This window comes from Peromyscus maniculatus, chromosome 17, assembly GCF_049852395.1.
Source record: "Peromyscus maniculatus bairdii isolate BWxNUB_F1_BW_parent chromosome 17, HU_Pman_BW_mat_3.1, whole genome shotgun sequence".
NCBI lineage: Eukaryota > Metazoa > Chordata > Mammalia > Rodentia > Cricetidae > Peromyscus > Peromyscus maniculatus.
In genome coordinates, this window is record NC_134868.1 from 27,747,162 (window position 1) to 27,756,382 (window position 9,221).

The 9,221-nt window shown below is 44.6% G+C and overlaps 1 non-coding gene across 1 annotated transcript; it reads left to right on the forward strand.

Moving 5' to 3' along the window:
• Positions 1 to 7,978: 7,978 nt before the first annotated feature.
• Positions 7,979 to 8,104, forward strand: LOC121823627 (U6atac minor spliceosomal RNA). Its single transcript, XR_006065138.1, has one exon. It is a non-coding gene; the product is annotated as a U6atac minor spliceosomal RNA (small nuclear RNA).
• Positions 8,105 to 9,221: the final 1,117 nt, after the last annotated feature.

Here is a 9,221-nt window from a genome sequence, read left to right on the forward strand (position 1 = left end):
TTTGATTTATCCCCTTAGCCAGATCAATTTTTATATGCCTTAAAACAGATTAGACGCTTATTAGAAATGTAAATTACTGGGTTCTCCATTCAAGAGACTTGAATTAAATTGTAAAGTCAAAATCCATGGTGGGTGGTCTGTAGACCACACATTAAGAAACAGTAACTCAAATCAACACATGGGATTCTAATTTCTTGCATACTTATATACACAGTCTTATACTCTTCCTTCTTGCTGGAATATTTTCCTTTGTCTATAACATCCTATTGTATTTTTATTTTTATTTTCTGGGAAAACTCAGTTGACCATCTGTTTCTACATTAACCTTTCTCCTTATTTAGCTTTTATTTTATTATTTTTCGTGGGATTCTAGGGAGTCAAACCCAGGCCTTCACACATGCCAGGGAAGTGTTATACCAATGATCTATATGCTCAGACCTCAGCTATAATATATGGTCAATATTTTGAATTTAACTTGCCTTCCATTTAGCCAAATAACTGGCAATGGGTGGTAGGCACTGGAGACTAAATAGTGAACAGAACATGGATCTGAATTTTGAGAGGCACATATTTCTATTAGGATGCCTTTTCCTGGTGGTGATTTTTACATTCCCTATCAGATATTGGGCTGCCTTTCAGGGAAGGGCTGTGTTCTTTAAAAATCTACCATACCGACAGCCCTGAGCTGGGCACTGGGCTGTTTGTTGGTGATTAGGTGGAAACAGCTTTTGGATCTGAGATGTGTTGGAGTGGGTAGCCAATACTTCCTTTTCACCTCCGTCTTCAACAATGGGCCGCTAAGGAACACCTTCCTTGAGAATCGCCACTCCCCCTATTGTTTATGGCTTCACCTCCCTCCGCTCCACTTAGCTCTGGGGCTGCATTTGCATGTACTTGCTGGGCTGGCTGGACAAACCAACACATTCAGGGGCCTGGGCTGCCAGCCAATGCTCCCAAGCCCTTCCCTGCATTGTGTCTGACTTCCTCTTTGGTAAAAGCCCATGTGATTTTCATGCTTTGGAAGATTTGGGCCCTTGTGAAATCTCTCCTAGGGAATTAGCCACACTGAAATCCAGGCTTTGTCCGCCCTCCGTCTTGGCAGGAGCCTGTATTATTTCTTTCCCATGTCCTCTCGCTCCTTGAGACGATGGGATGGTTCAGCTCAAGTTCATTTGGTAGTTTGCTCTGAACGGTCGGTCGGTCGCTGAGTTTTCTCATGTTTGTTCTGAATTAGCGAATGACAATCAAGGGAATTAGAATGCTGGGGAACATGAATTAGAGCTTTGTGGTGTGAGCAGGGCCCTCCTCTGCCCACCAGATCCTGTTGCTGCCGCGTTAATGCCAGCTCACTTGCTGAGTGCGCAGTTGTGAAGAAAGGTGTTTGTATATGTGTGTGTGTGTGTGTGTGTGTGTGTGTGTATGTGAGAGAGAGAGAGAGAGAGAGAGAGAGAGAGAGAGAGAGAGAGAGAGAATGATAACAAAAATATAGCGAGAAAGAGACTGAAGGACAGAGAGAAAGGGAGAAAAAATAGAAATTAAATTTTAAAGCCTATTTTCCCACTAAAGGAGATTACCAGGGGCGTTTCTGTTTTGATCTTTACTGGATTATCCTCAGGCTGGATTTCAAGTTGAAAGAGAGTATTTCATTTCCTACCATCAGCGGTTTGAGAAATGCTTATTATTATTATTAGTAATAGTATTGCTGAGTATCTGTTCTGGTTCTGTGATAGTAGACTAGATTAGGAGAGCTACAGTGAACTGTTGGACAAAGTGCTAAGCAGTGAGCATGGCCTTCATCTAATTCTTAAAACAGTTCTGCAAAACCAGTATTACAATCCTAGGGCACAGGGACTATGGGAAGGTCAGGGATTCCTGTCCAGCTGGATTCCAGCATGGCTCTGCAGCTGTCTGCCATGTCCATTTTCTTAGATCTCCTCATATTGTGTCTTGAGAGTACATAAGGCCCTGGATCATTGATCCTAGATTCCTCTAATCTTCATTAGCATTTGGTGTAATGGTTTGAATTCATGAAAGACTGATTGATCCCATTGAAGTCTTATTTTCCCCAGGGCAGAAGGTAGGCGACAAAACCCTGGAGGAGGACTCTCTGATTATTGATGTATCACACAGTGAAGCCTGTGAATTCTGTGGGTAGGAGCCTGGCAATTCCTGCCAGAATGGGCTTTAGACAATTTGAACATACCTGATCTTCCATTGCATGGTGTTTCACTCGCTGAGGTTAATCAGCCTTTAACTCTCCATGTTCCTTCATGGGCTTTTAATGACCCCAGAGAACAATCAGAAGAACCAGGGTGCGTATTTACAACAGAAACACATCTGAACCTACTCCAGCAACAGAGACCATGTGTTCTGAAGCATTTCTATTTGGAGTCCGTTTATCATGGCTATAAAAACAGTTCAAATGAGAGCAGAGTGGACAGAAAACCCCGGGGAATTCTACAGGGAGCTCGGGCTGTCGATGGCTGCATGCCTGGCCTTGGTTAGGGAAGCATGCATGCTCGCATTTCATCTCTCGCAGCCCTTGGCCCGCTTGCTCCCTGAGCATTTCCACCTGTGTCCCTCCCCCAGACCCACGCTGGCCTCGGGACAAATCAAGCATGTGTGTTCTGTACCAGATATGTCAGTGAAGCCGAGAGACACCACTAAGTGGTGTCTGGTTCTATTTTTGAAAAAGTCCCTTAAGTGAAGATGAAAAATGGGTATAGTAACTCGAACTACTTTAGGCAGTACACATGTAAATTCCATGGGAAATTTACTGCTAGCCTAGAAGAAATGTGCCTCAACGTCTCGTGAAACACAGACAGGTTAGGAAGGAAGGTGGAGCTTCCGCTCTGATTTCCCTGGTTTTCTGATGGTATGGGGGGAGGGCAGGAAATGGACTTTTTAGGTGTATATCCTGGTCATAGTTGGAGGGACTGTCTTCTCTCTGTGTGCTCATCCCTGAAGTTTAGAAGCATATTAGACATTCATGATACAAAGTGAAGTCAAAGTCAGTGAAGGCTTCCGGGCTTAGGTGTCCTGTTGAACACACCCACCTCTGGAGTCCGGGTCCACCAGGATGCTCTAGATTGTTCCTTTTTGACATTTATCTCCAGCTGCTTCTTTGGTACTTGTGCATTTACCTTCTCTGTTCCCACGTTCATATCATGGCTTGAACTCTCACTGGCAATTTCTTCAAAATCCATGGACTTCCCCCTTGAAAATAAAGCCTGGTTCTCCAATTGAGTTCTCCCGTCCCGTCCCATCTCGTTCCCTCCCTCCCTCCCTCCCTCCCTCCCTCCCTCCCTCCCTCCCTCCCTCCCTCCCTCCCTCCCCCCTCCCTCCCCTCCCCTCCCCTCTGTTCCCTCCACTCTTTTCTTCTCCCCTCTGCCTTCCTCTCCTCCTCTTCTCCTATCCCTTCCCTTCTCTTCTTTCTTCCCCATTTTTTTCTCCCCTTTGACTGGATTTGAGGTTCATCTATCGAAGTATCTACTTGACTTTTAATATCATGAAAACTCAAAGCAAGCTTTTCTAGAATCCAAATCTCCTTCCTTCCCCTCTTCTCCCCTCTTCTGGTGAGCAGCAACACTATTATTTGACAGGGCTCAGACCTTAGTGCAGATTTTTACTCCATATCTTCCTCACTTTGAACATGTGACAGGTCAACAAGCACACCTGGAACATGTGCTAGGTCACCAAGCACATCTGGAGCATGTGACAGGTCACCAAGCACACCTGGAACATGTGATAGGTCAACAAGCACATCTGGAGCATGTGACAGGTCACCAAGCACACCTGGAACATGTGATAGGTCAACAAGCACATCTGGAGCATGTGATAGGTCACCAAGCACATCTGGAATATGTTATGGGTCAGCAAGCACCAGGGATCATTTTGTTGCACAATCAGCTCTGCATCTAAGCCCTCCTCTTTCTTCTCCGGTGTTCACAGTTTTTTCACATCTCTCTCTGATTTTGGCTTTAGTCTGAACATAGCTGCCACTGTACTATTTCATAAGGTGTGTAACTACGTATTTGTTTAGAATTCTCCAGGGGCTGGTGGCAGGACTGTAGCTTTCAAGATGAACAGAAACGCCCTTAGCTAAGCTCACAAGAACTTGAAGCTCCGTCTCAAGCCTGTTACCCATTTCTTGCTCTCACCACTCCCTGAATAAAGTCCCACCATCTACAATACCCTGTGCTTAGCATGTATGGTGTCTCATGCCTATAATTCCAGTACTCAGGAGACTGAGCGGGGATCACTATGAGTTTGAAGTCAGACTGGCTGCTATAGTGAGTTCTACAATGAGACCCTGACTCAAAACAAAACACATCTGGTGCTTAATGGAACTTAGTATTTACATTCTTGACCCACAATCTTCTTTGGTCTGGAATTCTTTTGTTCATTCACTTATTAAGTCATTGATCATGAATGATGAATGTTGTGGAGTGTTTATTCTGCTCCAGACACTCTTTAGTGACTGGAGACGTAGCAGTGAACATGAACATGACATATGTTCCGCATTCATGAAGCTCACGTTCTAGTAGACAAAGACAGTACGTGAGTATACGACGAGGTTTAGATCTGAAGGTTATGAAGGCAATGAGTTTGAGTGATGAGATTACGGGTATTAAAGGGTACATGTGTGACTCTCTAGGCCCTTTCTTTCTACAGTATTCCCTGGAAGATTCTCCCAAGCATGTCTGTTTTAACAGAGATCTTTGCTAGCAGGAGACAAGCCTGGGGTCCAAGGGAATAGCAGGTATGAGATCTCTGTGTAATTAGAGTGCCTTGGACATTTTACAAGCACTAGTGGATGACCTGTACACTGCTTCTCAGAGAAGGAGGGTAGGAGTGCTAGTGGATAGGGTTGAGAAGGTAGCCAAAGAATGTTAGGCCTTGTAGGCATGGCAAAGGGGTTTCTTTTTAATCTAAAAGGGGGAGGGATATGTCTGCCTGGGTTTGCACTTTCAAAAGATTATTGTAGAATGACAAGTGTCAGGATGTGGAGAAACGGAAAGACCAGAATAATGACAGTGGGAATTTAGTTGCTGTGGAACAGTCTGGCAGTTCCTCACAGAACAAAAGTCACCTCACAGAGTCAGCATATGAAAACACCATAGTCTCTGAAAGAAGACAGACAGACAGTTATGGTGGCATACTCCTGTAATCCTAGCACTCAGAGGTGCCAAGGTAGGAGATTGTAAGTAAAAGGCCAGAATGGGCTGTCTAGCCAAGGGTAGAGAGTCCTAGCCTGCCCATGCCTGTCTACCAGCAGTGTGGTAGACTAAGCCCACCCCTTTCTCAAAAAACAAGCAAGCAAGCAGGCAGACAGGCAGGCAGGCAAGCAAGCAAGCAAAGCTCAAGCAGACTTAAAGGCCTCAGGCTTTATATGAATACCTACAATAGTCAAATCCATAGGACTAGAAAGCATCAGTAGTTACCAAGGGATGGGGGTGGGGTATAGAAAATGGAGAATGACTGTCCAATGGATGTAGGAGTTTTCTTATAGGGTGATAAAAGGTTCTGGAACTAGATGGTGGTGATGACTGTAAAAAACTGTGCATGAATGTAACGGCACTGAGTTGAACACTTCTGTAAAATGGCGTTAGTGGTAAATTTTATGGTATTTGTTTTCGTTAGCTCAGGCTTTCACAACAAAGCAGGAGGCTTAAACAACAGAAATACATTATCTCCCAACTCCAGAGACTGGGAAGTCTAAGCTGGAGGTGGGGACCACAGGGTTGATCTCTGGTGAGGGCTCTTGACTTGGTTGTACACAGCAGCCTTCCTGGTGTGTGCTCACTTGGTCTTTCCTCGGTGTGTGTAACAGGGACAGATGAGCGGGATGGAGGGAGACAAGAAAGAAGAGAAGAGAAGAGGAAGAAGAGGGGAGGGGGAAGAGAAGAGAGGGGAGAGGAGGAGAGGAGAACAATAAAATCAAATTCCTCCATGTTTCTTCTTAAAGGGTATTAATTCTACTGAATCAGAGGCCCAAGTCTGTGATTTTATTTAACGTTTTACTTCCATAGTCCAAATGTAGCCACACTGGGGTGGGGTAGGGGTAGCCCTTCGATGTATACATTTTAGAAGTGAACAATTCCATCCATAATATTATGATGTATATTTGACGGTAATAATAATAGTTGTTTGGCTGCTGTGGGAACATAACTGTAGTGAACATATGAAGATTAGTTAAGAGACTAGTATGGGAATATAAGAAATGAACAGGGTGGTATTAGAGAGGAACATTTACTCAGTCTTTCCCCTTCCTGTTTTCATGTAGGGATGCTTGTCTGTCATAACAGTCTTTGACCCTCACCCAACCCTTACTCTCTCTTCCTATTGCCTATTGGTGGGTAAAGGCCATCAGTCCACATCTCTAATGTGGTGGAATATTTTATTAATATGTTGTAAAGACCGGAGACATCACAATGGCCCCCGTGGCAGCACAGGCCATCCAGATTAGCATGGCCCCAGGACACCAACATAAACTCTGACCAGACCCTGGTTGTCTGAAGGGCCACGGACCCAGACATGGCTCTCCACAGCAGCTCAGTCCTGGGGGTGGATGTCTGTGGGGAACCGGCCCCCACTTTTTACAGGGTTCCTATGAGGAGGAGAGAGGAAATAAAGAACTTGTAGATAAAATAATGGGCCTGGCTGATGAGAGGAAGAAAGGCAGAAACAGGATAGCTTCAGGAGGACCTGGGTCAATACCCAGAACTTGCCACGGGGCAAGGCAAAAGATCTCCCCCTTGCTAGATACAGCCAAGTGTAGACCCTTCCAAACACCTGGTACCCAGGCCTGAGGTCCAATCATCCTCTTATGCAGCCCTGCTGGGAAAAGCAAGCTCAGATCTCACTAGGAAACCTCTGTGGGCTCCCACAGATATCATCATGTCCCCCCAGGGGCAGCACAGGCCATTCAAGATCAACATGGGCCCAGTGGCAGTATGGCCCTTGGATACCAAAATGGCTAAAGATGGAGGCCCAGACCCCTAGCATCCCCGTGGCCTTGGTGGCAATATGGGCCATGGATGTCAACACAGACTCCAGCTACGGTAGGACCACAGACCCAAACATGGCCCTAGGCAGCAGCCCAAGCCCAAATGTCAGGCTGGTCTAGGGCGGCAAGCAGGCTGCCAACATGAGCCTCTTACCACAGCACAGGAACCACTCCATGTCTCTTTCTCTTCCATTTCACCACCATATACTTGCTCATCATAATGGCACCCCTGGGAAGGCCGTGGATACCTTCAAGCAGCCCAGATCATGAGGGCCCAGACTGCCCTGTGGGTGTCTGTTGCTGTCTTGAGCCACATAGCATCAATGAGCCTGTGGATGCCTTCAGGTGGCCTGCACCATGGTGACCCAGGTTGCCCTGTGGGTGTCTTTTACCTGCCAGAGCTACAAAAGACACCCACAGGTCCTCATGGTCCAGGGTCCTGAGCTAATTAATTTTGAAGGTAGATAAAATGGTGATTGACTTGAAGGGTTGGTAGGAAACTTGGTAGGCATTTCTACAGTCGTGGTAATTTCCAACTTCATTTTATAAAGCAATTTAAATTGGAAGCCACAGTCCTTATAGAACCCAGCACTATGTACCATGAACATGTTCCAATAAAAAATACTTCACAAACACATCACAATGGAAAACAAACAAAAAAGAAAACACAGAATAATACCCCCTCCATCCCCAGGATCTTTAATACTGCTTTGTCATCCAGCTGTTCTTGCTGCCATTCCCCTGTGGCCCTCACATTAGAAACAATATCACGACTAAAAGTTGTTTAAGAGAGACCTGAGATTTCTGTGTTGTTATACCCCGTCATGAAATCCAACATGGAACTTCTTTTATTATTATTTTATATCTTTCATTAAGGTCTTGATGGGCCCTTTTGGGATAGTGAACATACTTTAATTTATTTAAAGAAGGTTATGGTGTGTTGTATAATTTATTTAAGAAGGCCGTGGTATGTTGTATAAAAGGCAACTTCTCTTTAACACTTCCCTTGACAAGGATGGAAGAGGCCCTCTGGCCTTACAATACCTTGATGATTTAGGCATTGCCATTTACTTAGGAAGGCTATTGTGATATTTTGGGGAGCATCAAGGGGCAGGGAGAACAAAGGTCAAAACTGAGGTGAATACTTATGACTTTTGCAACTCAGATTTGGTACTTTTAAGTTCCTCTACCAGTCGGTATGAATAAACAAAAGAGCATTTCTTACTGTCTTCTACAAATGATCTCTCTTTTGGAGCAAATACTCTCAATGAAGGAAAATTCACACTTGCACCTTGAATGCCCTATGATAGAGGATTGCCTGGGCACGTGTGGAGGACTTGTGAGTCCACCATATATTAAATGGATATTTTAATAAAGGGTGTTTACATGGGCAACTTCTTCTGGATACACTAGACCTAAAGGGAGGGAGAACAAGAGGTTGGGTATATACTCAAAGGTTGTAGCAAGTCCGTGGACTGGCATAAATGGGAGAGGTAATAATCAGTGTAGCAGGTAGGTGTCATTAAAGAGTAACCAAGACATTGCATGTCTGAATCCTAAGGCAGTAAGTGAGATAAAAGAGTGAGAAAAAGTGACTCCATGAGAATTTCTGTGTTGTTTAAACACATTCTGCTGTGTAAAATAGTGTAAAAAAATGTGGTGGCTTTGGCTGGAGAGATGGCTCAGTGCTTAAGAGCACTGGCTGCTTTTCCAGAGGTCCTGAGTTCAATACCCAGCAACCACATGGTGGCTCACAAACCATCTGATGCCCTCTTCTGACCTGCAAGCATATATGTAGACAGAACACTGTACATATAATAAATAAATAAATCTTTACAGAAACAAAAACAAAAAAATGTGGTGGCTTCAAAGGACAACTTCCTTAGCCAACAGCACCCTCAAAAATGGCATAAGCAACTGTTGGACGTTATTGGCCTTACAACATGAGTAGCTAGACATGAACAGTGACAGCATGGTGTCTGGCTGGGAAAGCATGGACTTGACTTAGTCTGGTTGCCTGTTTTCCTAGAAACTGTTAGTATCAGCGCTTTAGTAGATATCAATAGGAATGACAGTGGTTTTGACTCATGACTATACGTGCCCACATGACTGGGCCATAGCATGTCTAGATAGCAGATTAAGAATGATCTCTGGGGAATGTCTTTAAAGGTATTTCTAGAAGAAATTAGTATCTGAGGGGGTGGGTCCAACA